A 22927-nucleotide genomic window follows, 5' to 3' on the forward strand; every position below is an offset into this window, starting at 1 on the left:
GCTTCCACATGTTTACTCCAAGACCGCTTCTCGACTTGCTTGAGAGTCCCTAGCATATCTAGGAGGGTCCTATTGAATCGTTCTGGCTGTGCATCCCCTTCCGGATGATAAGGTGTGGTTCTGGACTTCTGCACCTGCAACATGTCCAACAGCTCCTTGATCAACTTACTCTCAAAGTCTCTACCTTGATCAGAGTGTATCCGATTGGGTAGTCCATAGTGAATAAAATACTTCTGCCAAAGGACTTTGGCTACAGTCACAGCCTTTTGATCTTTAGTGGGGAAGGCTTGAGCATATCTGGTGAAATGGTCCGTTACCACCAGCACATTTCCAATTCCCGCTGTATCGTTCTCAATGCAGAGATAGTCCATGCACACAAGATCCATGGGTCCCGTACTTTTCAGATGACCCATAGGGGCAGCTCTCACAGGCAGGGTCTTCCTCTGGATACACCTCCTGCATGTCTTTACATGTTGCTCGACATGTTCCCTCATGCGAGGCCAATAGAACCGATCTTGTACTAGGCCATAGGTCTTGTCCACCCCGAGATGCCCATGTTGATCGTGGAGAGCTCTCAGGACCATGCCACGGTGTCTGTGCGGTAGTACCAACTGTTTTCTGTCAGGGTGATCATGATACTTCACAACCCTATAGAGTACTCCATCTTCGAGATGTAGTCGGCTCCATTCTCTTCGGTATAATTCTCTTTGACTCACAGGTAGAGAAGTCAGCAATTTAGGATTCTTAGTCTTCATGGCTCTGATAACTATCCCAATATACCAGTCCTGCGCTTGAGCCTTCCTCTTGTCTTCTGTGGTTATACTGGACCACTGTTGAAGCATGACCGGAGCATGGAACACCTCAGGCACGGCTTCTGGAGAGTGGCTAATGGAGTCTATCCCTCTTAGCTCGGCAAATTCTTCTTGACTCTCGGCCACCACATACATCTGACAAAAGGCTCCTACCCCCGGCCCAGGGATCTCTTCCCACTCCTCTTCTTCTTGGTGAGGAGGGAGTCTAGGTCTGCGGGACAGGGCATCTGCGCTGACATTCTTGGGCCCAGGCTTGTACTTCAGGCTGAAACTGTAGCTTGACAAGGCGGCCAACCACCTATGTCCTGTGGCATCCAGCTTAGCTGTAGTCTGGATGTAGGTAAGTGGATTTTTGTCAGTCCTTACTTCGAATGTTGCTCCATACAAATAGTCATGCAGCTTATCCACGATGGCCCACTTGAGTGCCAGAAACTCCAATTTATGGACTGGATAGTTCTTCTCTGCACCTGTAAGACTTCTACTTATGTAAGCCACCGGCCTCAATCCTTCTGGATAACTTTGGTGCAGTACACCCTCTAGGCCTTCCATACTGGCATCCACATGGAGGATATATGGTTTCTCAGGGTCTGCATAGGCTAAGACAGGAGCTTCTGTAAGTCTCTTCTTCAATGTCAGAAAGGCATCTTCACATCCTGAAGTCCATTTTTCTCCAAAGGGATCTTTAGGATATAGTGCCTTAGCACCCTTTACATCAGAGGTAATCTTCAGTAGGTCATGTAACTCTCGAGCAATCTTTGAGTAGTCTTTCACGAACCTTCGGTAGTAACCACAGAATCCGAGAAAGGACCGCAACTCACTGATGTTATTTGGTCTTGGCCAATTCAACACTGCTTCAATTTTAGCAGGATCTGTGGCTACTCCTTCAGCGGAGACTATGTGCCCCACATAAGTGACAGAGTTCTGGGCAAATCGGCATTTGTCCACTGATAGCTTCAGGCCTTCAACTTGAAGTCGATCCAACACCTTTAGCAATCTTTGTTCATGCTCCTCTGGTGTCTTCCCGAAGACAATTAGGTCATCTAGATACACTAGACACTCTTTGGGATTCATATCCCCCACAGTTTTCTCCATCAGCCTCTGAAAAGTAGCAGGAGCTCCTGTGACTCCCTGTGGCATTCTGGTGAACTGGAAGAACCCCAAAGGGCAGATGAACGCTGTCTTTTCCTGATCCTCCTTCTTCATGGGTACCTGATAATATCCAGACCTCAAGTCAAGCACACTGAACCACTGGCTGCCAGATAGGGCGTTCAGAAGATCCTCTATCCGGGGCAAAGTGTACTGATCTGGCACAGTCCTCTTGTTCAGAGTACGGTAGTCCACACATAGCCGAACTGAACCATTCTTTTTCCTCACTACCACAATAGGTGAGGCATAGGGGCTCCGGGACTCTGTGATGATGCCTGCTCCTTCCATCTGTTGGAGTATGTCCCGGACATCTTCCACATCTCGAGGGGGTATTCTTCTTGACCTTTCTCTGAAAGGAGTAGAATCAGCAAGTCTTATAGCATGGGTGGCACTCTTAGAACACCCCACGTCCATCTCTGCTCTGGAGAACACTCCCTCTCGGGTGGCCAGTTTTGAACGAAGGCTGTCTTTCCACTGCTGTGGTAGAGGAGAATCTTCTAGATCAAAATCTAAAGGTGCTTTCACATGATCCTTCTGTTCTGCACTCACAGACATGATGGACGAAACTTGATCTAAAAGGTGTATCACACCAATCTTCTGATGACGATCAATCCGGATTTCTGTGGGGGTTAAATTCTGTACCATCACAGGAAAGCTCCGACACCACCTTTTTCGCCAATCTTTTACCTCAGGTATGAGAGTCCACCCCTTCTTCTGATCCTCTTCAGGCAGAGACTCAATAAGGTATTGTCCAGTTCCCCCCAACATTTCATGGTGCATTGAGGCTATGGCTCGTAAGGTTTTGGTCTCACCAGGCTTCACAAATGCGGATTCTGTTCCTGAATAGTGGCACGACCCTGGTTTTGTTTCAAGGGCTAGTCGTCTACACTCTTTTCCTAGGACAGGGCTGACCTCCATCAATCGGTCTAAGGAGACGTCTCCCACTTCGGTCAGATAGGCCTTGAATACATCCTGTACCATCTTTGCATTAGTACCCAATATTATTGGGGCACACACTTTCTTGGCTGCAGGGCATATCAAAACTTCCAGCTCCATAGGACATATCATCCCGGTGTTTAACTGGGGAATAGTTATGGTCACTTTTATGCATCCCTCCACAGGTTGAGCTTGAGACCCAACGCCCCATAGCTGAAACTCTCCTGCAGGTTCCATAGGAATGTGTTTCAAATGACGTTCATAGAAGTCTCTGTAGATAATGGTGACTTGAGAACCTGTATCTAGTAATGCTGAAGCATGAATTCCTTCTACTTGCACGTGTATCAAAGATTTTGGCCCAATCTTGGCCCCTACAGATAAACTATATGTAGGCCGGGTCTTCCGTCGCTTGTAAGACCTGGTCATTTGAGTCTCCTCAAGCTCGGTTGCCAGCACCTCCACATCCACCTCCATGGAATTCGCAGGGCACTCCCGCTGAAAATGCCCTGACTTTCCACATTTAAAGCAGTCCCCTCGACGGGGTGAATCCTCAGGAAACAGTTTTTTCTGAGTCTTCCTGTGTTGCCCCCCACTTCCAGGGGGAGGATCTGCTCTCTCTGGTGGTGATTTGCATAAGAGCTCCAATTCAGCCACCTTCTTCCTAAGAGCTGACAGTTCTGTATCCTCTTTCTCCTTCTGTAGGGGTGGACACGTCTGATCTTCCAATCTCCTGGCTGTATTTATTAATGTGGAATAAGGCAGAACTTTATCATCCAACTTGGCTCTCAGCAGGATCATAACTGGATTATTGGTCAAACCACCTCTCTGAATTTGCTTAGATAGCCGAGCATCCAACTCAGAGGCAGTGACTGCTCCTTTATGGAATAACTTTCCAAGTGATAGCTGTAACCGGTTGATATAGTCAGTGGCTTTTTCATGCTCCTTCTGCTTAGTGGCTAGGAACTTAACCAACAGATCATCCAAATCTTCTGATCTCCCATAAGCATCCTGTAAAACTTGTAGATAGTCGTGCACAGTAGCTTGCCCATTTACTCCCTTGTACAGTCTTATCATGTCTGTAGCGGGAAAACGGAGACTCTCCACCAACCGCTGTTTCTTTATGGTATCCGTACAAGACCATTCCTCCAACAACTGCATAGCATTATCCTTCCAGACCTCAAAAGGCTCTTCTCCTGAAGGAACAGGCTGATTCCCAGAAAACACCTTTAGTTTGCGGTAACTATGAGTGTGGTTTGCCGTCACTATGGCTTCTGAGAGTTTCTGTAATATGTCCGATACATCACTACCTCCTGTAGGCAGGGTGCGTACTTCAGGGTTGTCTGGTTTCAGTAATGCTGTAGATGGATGAGATTCTGCTTTAGGAGTAATCATCCCCTGTCCTCTAGGAGGATGGGCAGCTTGTTTAGGAATGGCTCCGGTATTTCCGGGGATGGGAGTCAGGAGCTTAGAATAATTTTCTGTGACATACTCTCTCTGTTCTAATTTAAAGGGTTGTTGCAGTGAGACCCTTTCTTTCTTATCAAGGAGAGCGTACACTAAGGAGCATCCTTCATCCGGGGCTCCATATAAATGAACGTTGGTAGGCATCTCATGGTCTCCCAAGTCCGTATGACAATATATTAACATGTAAGTTTGGCCTCCGGAATCCTGCAGGATATCCCTGACGGTCGCCATTTCTATTCCCAGTCGAATTTCTACACACAAGATGACGTGATTCATCTCACAGCAGGATGGGACTTTGCATAACATCACAGCTTGCTGTAATGGTACATTTCTTTGCTGGGCCCACTCTTTTGCAAAGGAGGGAGTGGCCTGAGGACTTAACTTATTCTCACTGGTTGTACCCCAGTTCATCTCAGCAGTGCCTCCACATGTAACGGGGTTTTGAGGGCGCCCCCTAGTGTCTTTGGGGTCCCTAACCCTAGTTAACTCACTATGCCTGACAGGCGGATCCTGAGCCTCCGCTATCTGGGAGCTGGGGTACATGTCTGCGGCAGTGCCTCCACCCAGTGGAGCATCCGGGGTAGGGATGTGGGATCCCACTGGGAACATACTTAGTGCAATGAGACTGACACAGCCTAACTGGAATTAACTTTATATAGTAAGCAGCAAATTAACCAACATACATAGGAAAATACAATAGAGTAACACAGGTAACAATGCAATGTGGATTTTCCTCACCCACCCACAAGCACGCCTGTGTCCCACCCGCTTATCTTCGCCCTAGTGGCCGTTGGTGCACATGGGAGAGTTGGGGCCCTTATAAGTCCTGCTCTGCAGGGTCACTGAAGCAGCCTGAGCTGTGTAATGTCCGTCACTGGACCTCAGAGTCTTTACTGTGAGTGAGGAGACAGGTGCCCTGTGGTGATACAGGGAGAGGTTTGGCTTACCCTCACAACACGATTAGCCAGGCCGGTCAGCAGCAGTCTCCTCTCTCTGGATTCACCAGACGTCTGGACTCAGCGCTTGTCTTTGCCAGCAGGCCCCTCTCTCAGCAGGTGTGATCTTGGGTGAAGCAGGTTCTCTCAGCAAGGTTCCATCTCTGTGCTGCAGTCTCTCACATTCTCAGACACATGTCCTTTTCTGGCTGAGCACGTAGTAACTTCTGGAAAGCTTACAGGACCTTCGATGATGTCACAATCATGTGACCAAAGCTCAATGTTTTATTAACAGCATACTGAGTCCATCTGCCATCTACTGGGCATTTCAGATAATGCAGCCTGTGTAACTTCACAGGGTTACATATATATATATATATATATATAATCCCCCTTAGACCCCTTATATGGGTGTGTATATATATATATATATATATATATATATATATATATATATGTATATATATATATGGGCCTATAACTGCCCATGTATGCCCCCAGGTTTATAATGAGTATATATATGTATATAGATGCGCCCCAAGTATCTATATACATATATATATATATATATATATATATATATACTTAAATTTCCCCGGCGTTCAGCCAGTTCCTGCAGGGGGTGGATATGTCCCAGGTGGCTGTTGACTTCAAAGGCTAAGGGATCAATTGATTTGAGGCACTTTGTTGAGTTTATCAGCCTATTTACTATGCAGCCCCACCTTGTGTTTGTGACATGGCTGGGCGTGTGGTGCTGCTAGCCTCAGGGGGCCAACTGACATGCATACGTCACAGTCACACTATGATGTCACACCCCTGAGAAGGGGGGAGGTGGGCTGGTTTTGAGGCTGATATAGGAGCCTGAAACCAGGAAGTGGGGCTCTTGCAACCAGATTACAAACGCAGAGACACATGAGGACTGCTGCCTGAAGGAAGAGAGGCCCATTTGCCCCTGGAGATGGCTGAGTATACGCTGGGATGGCATTGTACCTCTGCCCTTGCAGTGCCAACCATATTCACCCCTTCCCTGCCTATCCCTTCACTGCTGCCTGCTTACTCCAGTAGCAGCTGAGTGTGTGTTTTGGGGTGGGCTGCTAAGGAATGTATGTACAGCTAGAGTGTGGGGTGGAATTGGGAATTGTCTAGTGTAGCTAGATTTGTATTGTGGTGGGTACGTCTATATGTATATATATTTATAACCGTTGATCTATAAATATATATAAATATAGCGTATAATTAGATAACCTCAGCACTCACTTGCAAGTAACCCTTGCAGTGCTGATCTATAGTGTCTGTGGCCTGCACTCCCCTGCAGTGCCACCGTTAACCCTCGGTGTACCCCGTAGGGACAGTGCAGACGGGTGGGTTATTGTTAATATTACTTGTATGTGTGAATTGTCTAGTTAGTTTATGGGTGGAATTTGGGAACGTGTAGTGTAGTTTAGGATTGTATATGTGTAGTGCTATTTAGGAATATTAATTATCGATATTCGCATAATATTGGTGATTAATATTCCCCCTTTACACACGTCTTTGTGAGTACCGGACACCTTGCTGCTGTGTATAATGCACCTCCACTTGCCACATGTGGGCATGGCCCTGGCATCCAATACATATCAGGGAAAGCTATACTGTGCATTTATAATGTGTGCAGGGTGCCAGGGGGGTCCAGCAGTGTCTGTTACTTGGAGATGTCAGGGGCAGAGCTCCTGGAGACACGACGTATCCTCATCCACACACTCTTCTGTGCGATTCCTCTGCTCTGTCACATGAAGCCACATTTTCTTCTCCAAAGTACAAGCCCTCCTCAGTCAATATGATTCCCTGCCCTCTGTGGAGGCACCATGCCCAGCAGATCCTTTGTACAGCACAGCGACACCAGGTTACACACCAAGATGTTCTCCACTCCCAGCCCCTGACAACCTGTGTGACAACCTTTTTAAAGAACCTCATGCCACTTGCAGGAAGAGAGGGGCAGCCACACACAGGACAGCCAGCCAGGCCCAGGAGGATCACGGGTTGCTGCTCATAGCGACACCAGGTGGTCGGAGGGAGCAGTGCCGCTCCCACGGAGGCCGGCCGCCACTACATCAGAGCTTTCAGATTCGGCCCGCCGGCCGCCGAAAAATTGCAGACCCATCTTAAAGCGGCCCCAGGGCCGGCGGCCTGCCGGGAAATGTCCTGGTATCCCGGTAGGCCAGTCCGGCCCTGCCTGTAAGATGTCTTCTTTTCCTTTTTTCCTCCTGTTGTCCATTTTATTTTACATTTTACATTTGACAACTTGACTCTTATTGGTCCAGTTTGTTTTTACTTTTCCTTATCTCAATGCCAAATCATCCCCACTTCTGGAATTTAATTCCTGCACGGATCCTACCGAGGAGAATGATGATGTTCTTGAACGTTGGCCTTCTTCTTCCGTCCTCTGGTGCCATCTGAAAACTTTTTTATTATTATAATCTGTTGCATCTGGCTGAATTTTTTCATTTCCTTGCAACAATTCAATTTCACTTTTCAAAAATACTAGTTTCCTACTACTGGCCTCCATTATTCTATCAATAAATTCCAAGGAGCATTTTATGGAGATTTCCTCCCATTTTTCACCTAAGACAATATCTTCTAATCCAAAGCTGGGGAATTTTTGTATTCTTAATCCTTTAGGGATATATATTTTTTTTTTTTATAGTTGGCAAGCGAAACCTTATTCCACCATACTTTGATTTTCTTATGACACAGGTTTTTACATTTTCTCTACAACTCTTTCACCTTTAGAGTAGTATCATTCAAAACCAAATTGGATTCCCTACTAAATAATGTGCTTGTGTGAGCCATGCCTGTTCTCTGGCTCCCAAATCCATATTGCGTATCAAATCCTTTATACAGGATACCACGGCATCATTGAATCGATTAGAAAAGATCCAAACTGGCAAAGAAATGATCATTGTGACAGCGGATGTGGAATCTCTTTATACGAGCATAAGACATGAGGATGGACTTAGAGAAGTGGCAGATTTTTTAAAAGGTTATAATAATCAACAGTGATTCAACAATCTGATTTTAGAATTATTAGATTTTGTATTGAGACAATTTCTTTATTTTTAAGGACAAGTATTACTTACAACCCTAAGGAGTGGCCATGGGGGCCACATGTGCTCCATCTTATGCAAACTTATTTTTGGGGGCATGGGAGAGAGACATTTTCCACAATGATGACATCCAGGAAATTGAGAAGGTGCATAATTGGATGTGCAATATAGATGACATTCTGTTCTTGTGGGAGGGAACCATTGAAGATCTGAGCTTATGCATAAAGATTCTTAACAACAATAATTTGAACATAAAACTTACCTTTCAGGCCGCCAAGGAAGTGAATTTTTTAGATAAAAAAGTTGGCATAAAAGGGAATCTGGAGACGAATATATACAGAAAAGAGACATCTGTAAATGCGTTGCTACATTCTGACTCTGCCCACCCTAGATCGACTAAGGATTGAATTCCAGCATGTCCGTTTTTAAGATTAAAAAGGATATGTTCCAACAAAGTGCAATATCAAACGTGATTGATGCCTGCCGCATGGTGTCTAGCCCTGTCAATCAAGTGGAGGGGGGAGTGTGCAGAGCACAGGGGGTGTTACATAGCAGTGCTCAGATGATTCAGCCCCGCCTCTTAGTCCTTGAATTGCTCATTTGAATAGAAATAAAAACACAGATTTCTCAGCAGCAGTTTATCATACAGACAAAAGAAAGGTATAGTTTTAATCACCATGATGAGCCCTACCAGGCAGTATGTCTGGTTTAAAAGGGTTGAGCCTAGAGAAAGAGTCTCTTTAGGTGCATTAAACATCCATTTTGCAGCACAAAATTTATTGGCGTTGCGGAACTTGTTACTTATAGTGGTCCCCAGCTTCATGTTGGTAGGGAGCAACTCACTGTAATGTGTTGGTCCACTGTACAGGGGCGGATTAAGTGCATGATAGGCCCGGGGCTATCTAACTCTAACCAACTTGCCCCCCCCCCCCTCCCATTTTAGTTTAGTTTTTCTTCATGAGCGCCACAGTCTCTTCTTAGGCCATATGACATCTTCAGACAAAAAAAAATACCCCAATCCTAAACTGAAAAATGTGGTCGCCAAATTTAAAATACATATAATTATAATAAAAAAGACATGGAGGAGAATACAGCACCACATACCTCTTACATCCAGTACACATCTCCTGTCATGTAGATCTTCTTCTCTTTCCTCTTCTCCTCCGTTTGACCCAGACCACCATGGCAAATTCTTTCAACCGTATCTCGTCTCTACAGTTTGTAACACAGACACGTTAGATTTCTCAATTTTTCCATCAACCTCCTCATCCTGGTGTTCCCACAGTGTCATCCTGCTACCACTCCCAATACTGTGCCCGTTTTGCTCCCCAATGTCCAAGGTACTATACTGCTTAAAAAATAGTGACCCTAATAGACATAATTGGAGTCATTTATCAAACTGGTGTAAAGTAGAACTTGATTTCCAAAAGAGCTGTAAAATATAAAAGGTGGAATCTGATTGGCTGCTATGGGCAACTAAGCCAGTTCTACTTTACACCAGTTTGATAAATTGCCCCAAATGTTCCTATAGTGTCCACAGCAGTTATAATGTTCCCTAGAGTGCCCCGAGTAATAATACCACCCTCTATTGTGCTCCAGGCTATAATCACTGTAGAGTGTCCCCAAAAATAATAGAATTGCCACTACACTGCCCCAACATAGTAATCCCCCATAGTAATTTGCCCCCACACAGTAGTTTCCCCTACATAGTAATTTCCCCCACACTGTCCCTACATAGTAATTTCCCCCACACTGCCCCTACATAGTAATTTCCCCCACACTGCCCCCACATCGTTATTTCCCCCACACGGCCCCCACATCATAATTTCCCCCACACTGCCCCACATAGTAATTTACCCCACATAGCAATTTCCCCACACTGTCCCTACATAGAAATTACCCCACACTGTCCCCACATAGAAATTACCCCACACTGCCCCCACATAGAAATTTCCCCCACATAGTAATTTGCCTCCACACTGCCCCCACCTAGTAATTTCTACCACACTGTCCCCACACTGTCCCCACACTGTCCCCACATAGCAATTTCCCCACACTGTCCCCACATAGAAATTATCCCACACTGTCCCCACATAGCAATTTCCCCACACTGTCCCCACATAGAAATTACCCCACACTGCCCCCACATATCAATTACCCCACAGTGCCCCCACACAGCAATTACCCCACACTGCCCCCACACAATAGTTTCCCCCACATAGTAATTTGTCCCCACATAGCAATTTCCCCACACTGTCCCCACATAGCAATTTCCCCACACTGTCCCCACATAGCAATTTCCCCACACTGTCCCCACATAGCAATTTCCCCCACACTGCCCCTACATAGTAATTTGCCCCCACACTGTCCCCACATAGCAATTTCCCCACATAGAAAATATCCCACACTGCCCCCACACAATAGTTTCCACCACTTAGTAATTTGTCCCCACATAGCAATTTCCCCACACTGTCCCCACATAGAAATAACCCCACATAGCAATTACCCTACACTGCCCCCACACAATAGTTTCCACCACACTGCCCCCATATAGTAATTTGCCCCCACATAGTAGTCCCTCCCATAATAATTTGGCCCCACACAGCCCCATATAGTAATTTGCAGCCACATAGTAGTTCCTCCCATAATAATTTGCCCCCACACTGCCTCAACATAGTAATTTGCCCCCACACTGCCCCATATAGTAATTTGCCCCAACATAGTAGTCCGGGTCCCTCCCATAATAATTTGCCCCCACACTGTCCCATATAGTAGTTTGCCCCCACATAGTAGTCCCTCTAATAATAATTTGCCCCCACATAGTAGTCCCTCCCAATGCCATAATAATTTCCCCCACACTGCCCCCACATTGTAATTTCCCCCACACTGCCCCACATCGTAATTTCCCCCACACTGCCCCACATCGTAATTTCCCCCACACTGCCCCACATAGTACTTTACCCCACATAGCAATTTCCCCACACTGTCCCCACATAGAAATTACCCCACACTGTCCCCACATAGAAATTACCCCACACTGCCCCCACATAGAAATTTCCCCCACATAGTAATTTGCCTCCACACTGCCCCCACCTAGTAATTTCTACCACACTGCCCCCACACTGTCCCCACACTGTCCCCACATAGCAATTTCCCCATACTGTCCACACATAGAAATTACCCCACACTGTCCCCACATAGCAATTTCCCCACACTGTCCCCACATAGAAATTACCCCACACTGCCCCCACATAGCAATTACCCCACAGTGCCCCCACACAGCAATTACCCCACACTGCCCCCACACAATAGTTTCCCCCACATAGTAATTTGTCCCCACATAGCAATTTCCCCACACTGTCCCCACATAGCAATTTCCCCCACACTGCCCCTACATAGTAATTTGCCCCCACACTGTCCCCACGTAACAATTTCCCCACATAGAAAATATCCCACACTGCCCCCACACAATAGTTTCCCCCACTTAGTAATTTGTCCCCACATAGCAATTTCCCCACACTGTCCCCACATAGAAATAACCCCACATAGCAATTACCCTACACTGCCCCCACACAATAGTTTCCACCACACTGCCCCCATATAGTAATTTGCCCCCACATAGTAGTCCCTCCCATAATAATTTGGCCCCACACAGCCCCATATAGTAATTTGCAGCCACATAGTAGTTCCTCCCATAATAATTTGCCCCCACACTGCCTCAACATAGTAATTTGCCCCCACACTGCCCCATATAGTAATTTGCCCCAACATAGTAGTCCGGGTCCCTCCCATAATAATTTGCCCCCACACTGCCCCTATATAGTAATTTGCCCCCACACTGTCCCATATAGTAGTTTGCCCCCACATTTAACCCCATACAGCCCCCACATTCCCCCTTCCATGTACTCAAGGTCTCAACTCTTCCCTAATATGTCCTCCTCTGTGTGTCGTCCCCCACATGTCCCCCAAAGTAGGCACATGAAATAAAAATAAAAATAAAAAAATGAAGAAAAAAAATGAATAGCTAAATACTCACCGTCCAGGGCCAGGCACTTGCTCGCAGACGAAGGTTAAAGGTGGGATGAGGCAGGCGTGCACACGTCAATGTGCTCCCGGCACAGGCTGGGTGGCTGTTCCCCACATCCAGGCCAGGTTTTGGGCTGGGTTCAAAAACCCATCCAGCAGCTCAGCTGTGTGTGGAATGATCCTCCAAGTGATAATGGATATGTGGGAGCTCTGTATTTTTTGGGAGCTCTGTGTTTTTTGGGAGCTGGGGAGATCCGCCATACTGCAAGGCTGAGAGCTGAATGAGAGCCGCCTGCTGGGAGTCAGGGGCCCTAAAGCCTGCTGTGGACTGCCAAGTGATTTATGTTATTTTGGGAACTCTTGCTGTGTGAACTAACACCTGGACCCTGTAAAGCATTGTTTTCCTTTTCTGCCTTCACTGTGTGAATAAACACTGGACTTTTGTTTTATCAACCGTGTTCTTGCCTCTGTATTGCGTCCGCTTACCCTGCCTACCAGAGCAAATCCCTACAATATATATTGTGAGGCAGTGACAGGCCTCATATATGAAAAAACGTATGTGTCTCTGAGAATGGTGCAGGAAACCTATTAGAGGGGGTGTATATTATGCTTTACCGTGTTCCACCTGATATGTGTCACCTAGGTGCCCAGCCTTGGTGGAGTAAAAGCCGCTAGCTTGTGCGCCCACTAGGATAGATAGTGGACGTTCTTGTTAACTAGCATAGCTAGTTTCAGCTAATCCGGGCCTGCCTTCTACTGAGAGTAAGCAATGAGCTTGGTGGCTGCTTATTCCCCATGATCCACATGGGGGGCATCTATGGGGCACTTGTTACTGGCACATGATTGGGGGGCATCTATGGGGGCACTTGTTACTGCCATATTGGGGGGGCATCTATGGGGGCACATCTTACTGGCACATTATTGGGGGCACTTTTTATTGGCACATTATTGGGTGGCATTATGGGGCACTTCTTACTGGCACATTATTGGAGGCACTATAGGGGCATCTACTGATGCCACAAAGAAGGGGTATTTTATATGGGGGAAATGGGGGAGGAACACTATGGGGGCTTCTGAGGCCACAAAGAAGGGGTATTTTATATGGGAGGCTCTGTATAGGGGTATTTTATACTGGGGCACATTATGGTGGGTACTATGGGGAAGGGGGGAGAGGAGTACTATGGGCTCATCTATGGGGGCACTAAGAAGGGGTATTTTATACTTGAAAATTATGGGGGACACTGAGGGCATCTACTGGGGCACTATATATGGGGCATTTTATACTGGTACATTATGGAAGGCACTAGGAAGAAGGGGGAGAGGAGCACTATGGGGGCATTAACTTGGGAGACTCTATAGGGGTATTTTATACTGGCACATTATGGGGACACTATGTGGACATTAGCTCAACTGGGGTATTAAAAGGGGGTATTTTTTGCACTAGCACATTATCAGGAGAATTATTACTACTGGGGGCATTATGATGGGCTTTAATACTACAGGGGCCTTTGGGGAACATAATTACTTGTATGGGCACTATAGGAACATTATTACTTCTGGGGCACAGTGGGGACATGTTGGGGGCACTGTAGGAGCACTATTGCTACCATGTGTGCTCTAGCAGAGAATTATTCTGTCACGGATGGTGTTACAGAAAACTAGAAGACACAAATGAAGATCCGACTGACTTGATCCAAAACTAAGGAACAAAAGGGTAAGTCCTGTAACAGCCCTAGCTCTCTCCCTTACTGTTCAGCCTATGCAAAAATCTTAATGGTAGAAAATTGCATACCCTCGTTCCTCGACTGTATGACACCTGAACACCCTATAATAGTGAGGGGACACGACCACCGGCTCCCTACACTAAATACGGAGGGAGTCTGGGTCACCTAGGATCAAGCCCACAGGAAAACAAAAATAAAGAAACAGACTTATCTTGTAGATGCAGTAGTAACAGCTTCTAGCATCAGCACACTCCAGGAAGTTGTATAACCCGCAAGGTAAGGCAGTATGGGGAGGAGATATATAGGGAGGTAATCACTGCTAATAGATGACAGCTGGGAGAGGGAGGAGAGATGTCAAAACGAAAGCAAAACAAAAGAAGATTATGCAGAAGGTACTGAAGAACGTCTAACAGAACTTCTCAAAGATCTGGTGGTGACATATTCCTATTGGTAGGACTTTTGGAAGCACTATTAACGTGGGGGCACCTTGGCACAGTATCAGCTTACCACAATTATTTTTGGGGGACGATGTTTACACTATTAGTGTCAGGGGCACTATTTTCTGTGCGCAGTTATTTCAGGGCACTGTGTGCCAATAATTATTGAAGGTCACTATCTGCATAGTACTGCTATTATCAGGGGGTTTATCTGTTTCTGCAGTATAATATTGGGGAGCACATCGGCACAGTATTGGGGGTGGTAGGATGATTTGTCCAGAAGATGGGAGGATGATGAAAAAGTAGTAAACTAAGAGTTTGTTTGTCAAACTGCAGAGACGAGAAATGGCTGAAAAATGGTGGTCTGGTCTGAAGGTCTGAAAGGAGAAGATGAGGAAAGAGAACATCTACATCAAAGAGACGTTACTGGATGTAAGAGGTATGTGGCGCTGTATTACCCTGTATGTAGGGGTTGATGGAGGGGTTAGTAGTACAGTTCTATCTCCACATTATAAAAAAAAAAAATGTAATCCGCAAAATACTATATATTTGTCAGAAGTTGTGTTTTTTAATTTTTTGAATAATGATACAGCCATTTTATTTGATACTTTTGGGCTGATTCTTTTTTTTTCTCTGTATTAAGGGACACTATAGTCACCAGAACCACAACAGCTAAACTTAGTAGTTCTGGTGTCTATAGCATGTCTCTGCACGCTTTTTAATGTAAACACTGCCTTTTCAGAAAAAGGCAGTATTTACATTACTGCCAAAGAATACCTCTAGTTGCCACTCATCATTATTAAAGTTTACTACTCTACAAGGTGTGTGGAATTTTTTGGGTGTGTGTGTTGTGGTGGAGGGCATGATTGCATGATAGAGTGTGGGAAGGCGGAATCCAGAGTGCCCAAGTAAATTCTTGCCCAGGGTCAAATCAATATTAAAGACGGCCCTGAGTACAGCGGCGATCTGTCAGTTTTGCCAAACTGAAAGTACTGCCCATGCTGCCCATGGGATCCTCGGCAGTCGGCAGCCAAGTGAATCTTCCCCCGCCCACCTCAGCTGCTAATGCCTGGAAGGAAGAGGGCAGCACTGCCATTGACTGTCTGTGTATTTCCGCCTAGCAGGGCCTGCAGAGGCAGAAAAGAATGCAGCTTGGGGATTTAACATCAGGAAACATTGTTGCGCGCCCCTCCCCCTGCCACCATACCTAGAGGAAGAAGGCACGAGGACAGAGCACATCAGAACTATAAGTACATTTTCTATCTGTGATGCACCCCTGACCAGCTCCCCCTGCATTACATGCACCCCTAACCAATGCCCCCTGCATTACATGCACCCCTGACTAGCGCACCTTGCGTTACAAGCACCCCTGACCAGCGCACCCTGAGTTACATGCACCCCTGACCGCCGCACTGTGCGTTACATGCACCCCTGACCGCCGCATTCTGCGTTATAAGTAGAATAAGTAGTATTAGTTGCACACACCAGCAACACCCACAGGGTTATTTCCCAAAAGGGTGAAGAGTTTGGATAAGTCAGGAGAAGTGAACAATATAGGACAACATAGCTGATTTGAAAAAAATTCTCTAATTGAGTTCGCTTTACTATTCAGTTATTTTGTCCTAGATTGTTCCTTTCTCCAAACTCTTCACCCTTTTGTGAATAAGCCAGTGAGCATCTGTTCATTGGTCTTCTTTAGTGACATGTTTAAAGGGATTCTGTCACCTCGTTTTAGGTTATAGAGCTGCGGACATGCACGGGTAGATCGCCGCTAGCATGTCTGCAATATACCGGTCCTATAGGGCTGTGTGCTTTAATTTTGTTTAAAAAATTATTTTAGATATATGTAAATGAGTCTTGTAAGGTGTCCAAGGGGTTGTGCGAACCTTCCTGGGGCCCAGCCACGCCCCCCTGTGAAGGAGCCCAGCACCGATTATGTCCTCCGAATCTCCTCCTTTCGACACAGTTAGATTGCTGTAATCTCAAGATGCATGAGCGAGATTGCGGCAATCTAACTGTGTCGAAAGGAGGAGATTCGGAGGACACAGGCATTGCTGGGCTCCTTCACAGGTTCGTACAGCCCCTTGGGCTCCTTACAAGACTCATTTACATATTTCTAAAATCATTTTTTAAATAAAATAAAAGCACACCTATAGGACCGATATATTGTGGACATGCTAGCGGCGATCTAGCCGTGCATGTCCGCATCTCTATAACCTAAAATGAGGTGACAGAATCCCTTTAACATATGGGATTATTTAGACAGCACTGGTGTTTGCTGAGACTGTTTTACACTATAAAGAAAAGTTTTGGAAAGTGTTTCTCTCTTTCTCAGGTCTGAATCAATACCGAGAAAGAAAGGAAAACTCTTGAAAGCTTGTCTTTTAAGTATTAGGTTAGTAAAATAAAAAGGTATCCCTGCATACCGCAATACTCTCATATTTTGTAATCTTATTTATATAAACTGTAAGAAGGAACAAGGAGCCATCATTGACGGAAGATAAGTGTCACCGAGGTTCCTGGCCTCGGTGAGGTAAGAACCGTTTTTTTTCCTGAAGTGTCAGTTCTGTAGTGCAGTCTGACACTTCAGCTGTCAGAATGGCTGTAAAGCCGATCTGGGCCGGTTCTTATTGGGAGCAGCCAAAGAGCAGGGTGGGTGGCTGTTCCCCACGGTTCCAGGCTGGGATATAAAAACCCAGCCAGCATGTTTAGGTGGTGTGGATTATCCTCCATCTGCTAGTGGAGTGCTGGCAGTCTGGGTGTTGGAGCTTGAGGGTTTGGGCCTTGACTAAGCCTGCTACATTGTTTGTGGACAACAGCACATGGACTACTGCTTCCTTCAAAGACTTATGTGCTGCAGCCTGGTGTGAACTAACACCAGACTCAAGGTGACTGTTTTTTCTTGAAATTGTTATTTTGTCACTTTACGTCTGTGTGAATAAAACACTGCACTGTTTAAGTTAAAGACGTTAAATTGCCTCTGTTCTGCATCCGCAAGCCTGTCAGCCTAGACAGGCTACCAGACCAAATCCCCACAATAATTATTATTATTTTTTTTAGTAGTATGATTAAGAGGTGAAAATTATTAGTGCCGCCCCCTCCCATTTTTGACTGTGGTATCTTATGTGCCCCCCACCCTAAATATTGTTCCTAGAGTCACCACTGGTTGGCTGGAACTATCAAACTGTATTGAAGTGACTTTGTTGTGTCCCTGCCTTTCTCCAACACTGGTCGCAGGAGCTGACGGCTGTACAATGTGTGTGTGTGTGTGTATATATATATATATATATATATATATATATATACTGTGCTGCCCATAAATATGCATACCCCGGGCATATTTTGACTTAAAGTTACTTTTATTCAACCAGCAAGTAATTTTTTTGACGGGAAATGACATAGGTGTCTCCCAAAAGATAATAAGACGATGTACAAGAGGCATTATTGTGGGAAAAAAAGCAGTTGGCCACCACAGAGTCCAGACCTTAACCCCATTGAGAATGGGGGAACTAAATTTAGTGAAAACATCTGTTACTGGTCGGAAGATGCGCGACTACAAGCGCACGCTGATGATAGCATTCCCACCTGACAGCGGGGGCGCAGTGGAAGCACAAGGCGAAGGCAGAGGAGGAGGAAGAGGTCGCCAACGCAACTGGGGCACCGCCAGCACCTGAAAAGGCAGGGTTACCATGGCCCAAATGTGGAAAAGCTTTGTCAGCCTTGGAGGTGTGTTTAGCACGGCAGAGAGCATTATCACAGGCCGCAGCCAATGTGGACAAGCTTACGTTTATTAAAATGAACCAGGCATGGATCCCACAGGACTTGTCCGTACCTTGTGCAGAATAGACATTTATACCAGCCTCAACCATCCATTCTTGTACTCAAGTGCACTTATTCTTAGTTTTATTTTGTTATATGTCCCAAAATTTTGGGGGATACCCCAATTTAAAAATAACACTAATCAGTGTTGGCTACCTATTCCTCCTTCACCGCCGCTTCCACCTACACCGCCACATCCACTCATCCACCGCCTCCTCAACCTCCTACTCCTAGATCCAGATTGTTATTTAAAATTTTTCAGTATTTTATGTTATTTTAAGTCATTTCCCTATCCACATTTGTTTTCAGAACAGTTGCTATGCTCTTAAGCACATTTTGATGCCTTTTTGCAGCCTTCTAGCCCTTTTCCCGGACTATTTTAGAGCCATTTTAGTGCCCAAAAGTTCGGGTCCCCATTGACTTCAATGGGGTTCGGGTTCGGGGTCAAGTTTGGGTCCCGAAACCGAACTAGAGTTGAGTTTGGGTCCCGAATGGGACTAGAGTTGAGCGGACACCTGGATGTTTGGGTTCGGTAGGTTTGGCCGAACTTTCAAGTTCGGCCAAACCTACCGAACCCGAACATCCAGGTGTCCACTCAACTCTAGTCCCATTATCACAAGTAGGATTTGTGTGCAACTGTCGCGTAGCATATCACAGTGCGATACCATTGACTATCATTACAAAAAATGTTGCACAACATTGCTGTGTTGCAATGTAGCTGTACGCTAAATGCAGAGCTCTGTATATGTAATATTCTGCATCCTATGCTGCCAGAAGGAGGGTAGTGAAGATACTGTAAGAAATAAGCTTGTGAGCTCATCTGTGGACTTGTGACTCATTTGCAAACATGCTCTTTTTTGTATATAAAATGAGTAATTTCTAAAATGCATGGAGAGAAAAAGGCTGATCTCACAGACAAAAAAGGTTCAATGCTAAAACCAGATGGGAACTGATCCCATTCTGTCATTAAACATACAGTTTCTCTCAGTAGGGGACCACTATCCAGCTTTGTGCATTTTTTTTCTGCCTAGGTTGTGCTCCAAGTTCTGTCCTGGAGACCGTGTCAGTGTCAGGGTGACTAGTTCTTTCCTTGGACTAGGGCCCTCTTAGTTATGTGAGCCAGAAGCACATGCTCACATAGCAGCAGACAGCACCAAGCTACTGCAAGATGGTTGATTATCATACCTTCCAACTTTCTAAACGGACAAAGAAGGACATATTGTGCAAAGCGTGCAGTGGCAAATTGCTTCCGCACAACGCCACACCTCTATCTCTGCCAAAAACATAACTATGCACCTAATCCCAACCAGTCCCCTTAATGCCCCCTCACAGAGTTATGCCCAGCTGTGCCCCCAGTAATATGCCCTGTTATGTGCCCCCAGTAATATGCCCAGCTGTGCCCCCATAATATGCTCATTTATGTGCCCCCAGTAATATGCCCAACTGTTCTCACAGTAATATGCCCAGTTATTTTCCCCCAGTAATATGCCCAGCTGTGCCCCCAGTAATATGCCCAGCTGTGCCCACAGTAATATGCCCAGTCATGTTCCCCCACTAATATACCCATCTGTGCCTACAGTAATATGCCCAGTTATGTGCCCCCAGTAATATGCCCAGCTGTGCCCACAGTAATATGTCCAGTTATGTGCCCCCATTAATGTGCCCATCTGTGCCCACAGTAATATGCCCAGGCTTGCTGACTCACATAACTAAGAGGGCCCTAGTCCAAGGAAATAACTAGTCACCCTGACACTGACACGGTCTCCAGGACAGAATTTTGAAGCACAACCTAGGCAGCAAAAAATGCACGTAGCTGGATAGTGGGCCCCTACTGAGAGAAGCTGTATGTTTAATGCCAGAGTAGGATCGGTTCCTGAAGGATGGCCCTGCAACCTGACCCCAGGGCTGAAATTATAAAACATATGGTTGACCATATGAAGAGTGCTACACATGTGGCGGTCAGCCAAGATCTGAGTGTTCCATATCATCTCCAACCCAGAAGGATTCAGGGCTACGGCATGTAAGTTAGGTTTTTCTTTTTTTCTCCTCCAATAGCATTTGGATTCGTATTGACATTTGATATACATAAAAAAATTATGCACCCAGATAGAAATGTCAGATTGCTGCAAAACTCAGCATGCAATTATGTCTCTGGCAGATATATAAATGATTACAGATCTGGTCTGATTATACACTGGGTCTTGCCACAAGAGGGAGAAGAAGTGCTTTCCCCACTGCTATATAAAAAGGATCTCTGAGTCTACTTTGGGGTCGTATACCTACTGGTGAGAGATCACTGTCTGTTAGACATGCCTCTGCAATTCACTTAAAGACATTTTGCCCAATTGACAGACTGTGAGAAAGGTCGCATCATTAGATTGAGAAAAGCAGGTACGTATGTCCCTTTGACAACCTGCCCACCATCTAGGCTCTGACCTAGCTGTTAGAAGGTGTTGGAAGCAATGGTTACATGAGGACACGCACACATGATGAACAGGTTCTGGAAGGCCCAGACAGACTGCCATTAACGAGGATTATTAGCTCCACTGGCAAGTGCAAGCATCTCGCACAATTTCGTTGTCCACCATCCAGACACAGATGGCACATTCATTGTACAAATCTGTCTCTGCCTGGACCTTTTCCAGGCGCATAGCTGAAGGAAATTTGGTGTAATTGTGACAATTACATGCCCTGCCATTGAAAACCAGCCACAATTGTCTTTGTTTTAAGTGGTTTCGTGTAGGGATGAGCGAACTCGAACTGTATAGTTCGGGTTCGTACCGAATTTTGGGGTGTCCGTGACACGGACCCGAACCCGGACATTTTCGTAAAAGTCTGGGTTCGGGTTCGGTGTTCGTCGCTTTCTTGGCGCTTTTGTGACGCTTTCTTGGCGCTTTTTGAAAGGCTGCAAAGCAGCCAATCAACAAGCGTCATACTACTTGCCCCAAGAGGCCATCACAGCCATGCCTACTATTGGCATGGCTGTGATTGGCCAGAGCACCATGTGACCCAGCCTCTATTTAAGCTGGAGTCACATAGCGCCGCCCGTCACTCTGCTCTGATTAGCGTAGGGAGAGGTTGCGGCTGCGACAGTAGGGCGAGATTAGGCAGATTAACTCCTCCAAAGGACTTGATTAACTGATCGATCTGCAGCTGTGGATCATTGAGCTGCTGATCCTCAATTGCTCACTGTTTTTAGGCTGCCCAGACCGTTTGTCAGTCACATTTTTCTGGGGTGATCGGCGGCCATTTTGTGTCTTGTGGTGCGCCAGCACAAGCTGCGACCAAGTGCATTTAACCCTCAATGGTGTGGTTGTTTTTTGGCTAAAGCCTACATCAGGGTGAAGCTGTCACACCAAGTGCATTTAACCAGCAATAGTCTGTTCATTTTTTGGCCATATACAAAATCAGGGGCAAGCTGCGCCTGTCACCAAGTGCATTTAACCCTCAATGGTGTGGTTGTTTTTTGGCTAAAGCCTACATCAGGGTGAAGCTGTCACACCAAGTGCATTTAACCAGCAATAGTCTGTTCATTTTTTGGCCATATACAAAATCAGGGGCAAGCTGCGCCTGTCACCAAGTGCATTTAACCCTCAATGGTGTGGTTGTTTTTTGGCTAAAGCCTACATCAGGGTGAAGCTGTCACACCAAGTGCATTTAACCAGCAATAGTCTGTTCATTTTTTGGCCATATACAAAATCAGGGGCAAGCTGCGCCTGTCACCAAGTGCATTTAACCCTCAATGGTGTGGTTGTTTTCTGGCTAAAGCCTACATCAGGGTGAAGCTGTCACACCAAGTGCATTTAACCAGCAATAGTCTGTTTATTTTTTGGCCATATACTACATCAGGGGCAAGCTGCGCCCGTCACCAAGTGCATTTAACCCTCAGTAGTGTGGTTGGTCAAGCTGTGACACCAAGTGCATTTAACCAGCAATAGTCTGTTCATTTTTTGGCCATATACTACATCAGGGGCAAGCTGCGCCCGTCACCAAGTGCATTTAACCAGCAATAGTGTGGTTATTTTTTGGCCATATCCCAGTCTAATTCTGTCACTAAATCCATACCGGTCACCCAGCGCCTAAATACTAGGCCTCAAATTTATATCCCGCTAAATCTCTCGTTACCGCTGTCCTGTTGTAGCTGGGAAAGTTATTTAGTGTCCGTCAAAGCACATTTTTTGTTCTGGGTTGAAGTACAATTCCCAATTTAGCAATTTCATAATTTAGTGGTTTCTGCTATATCAGAGCTATTTGAAATCTATCCCTAAAAGGGTATATAATATTCAAGGTGCACATTGGGTCATTCAGAATAACTTCACACACACCCGCTACTGTGTATTTTCAAGTCTAATTCTGTCACTAAACCCATACCTGTCACCCAGCGCCTAAATACTAGGCCTCAAATTTATATCCTGCTAAATCTCTCGTTACCGCTGTCCTGTTGTAGCTGGGAAAGTTATTTAGTGTCCGTCAAAGCACATTTTTTGTTCTGGGTTGAAGTACAATTCCCAATTTAGCAATTTCATAATTTAGTGGTTTCTGCTA

Source organism: Bufo gargarizans, chromosome 8 (assembly GCF_014858855.1).
Source record: "Bufo gargarizans isolate SCDJY-AF-19 chromosome 8, ASM1485885v1, whole genome shotgun sequence".
Lineage (NCBI taxonomy): Eukaryota > Metazoa > Chordata > Amphibia > Anura > Bufonidae > Bufo > Bufo gargarizans.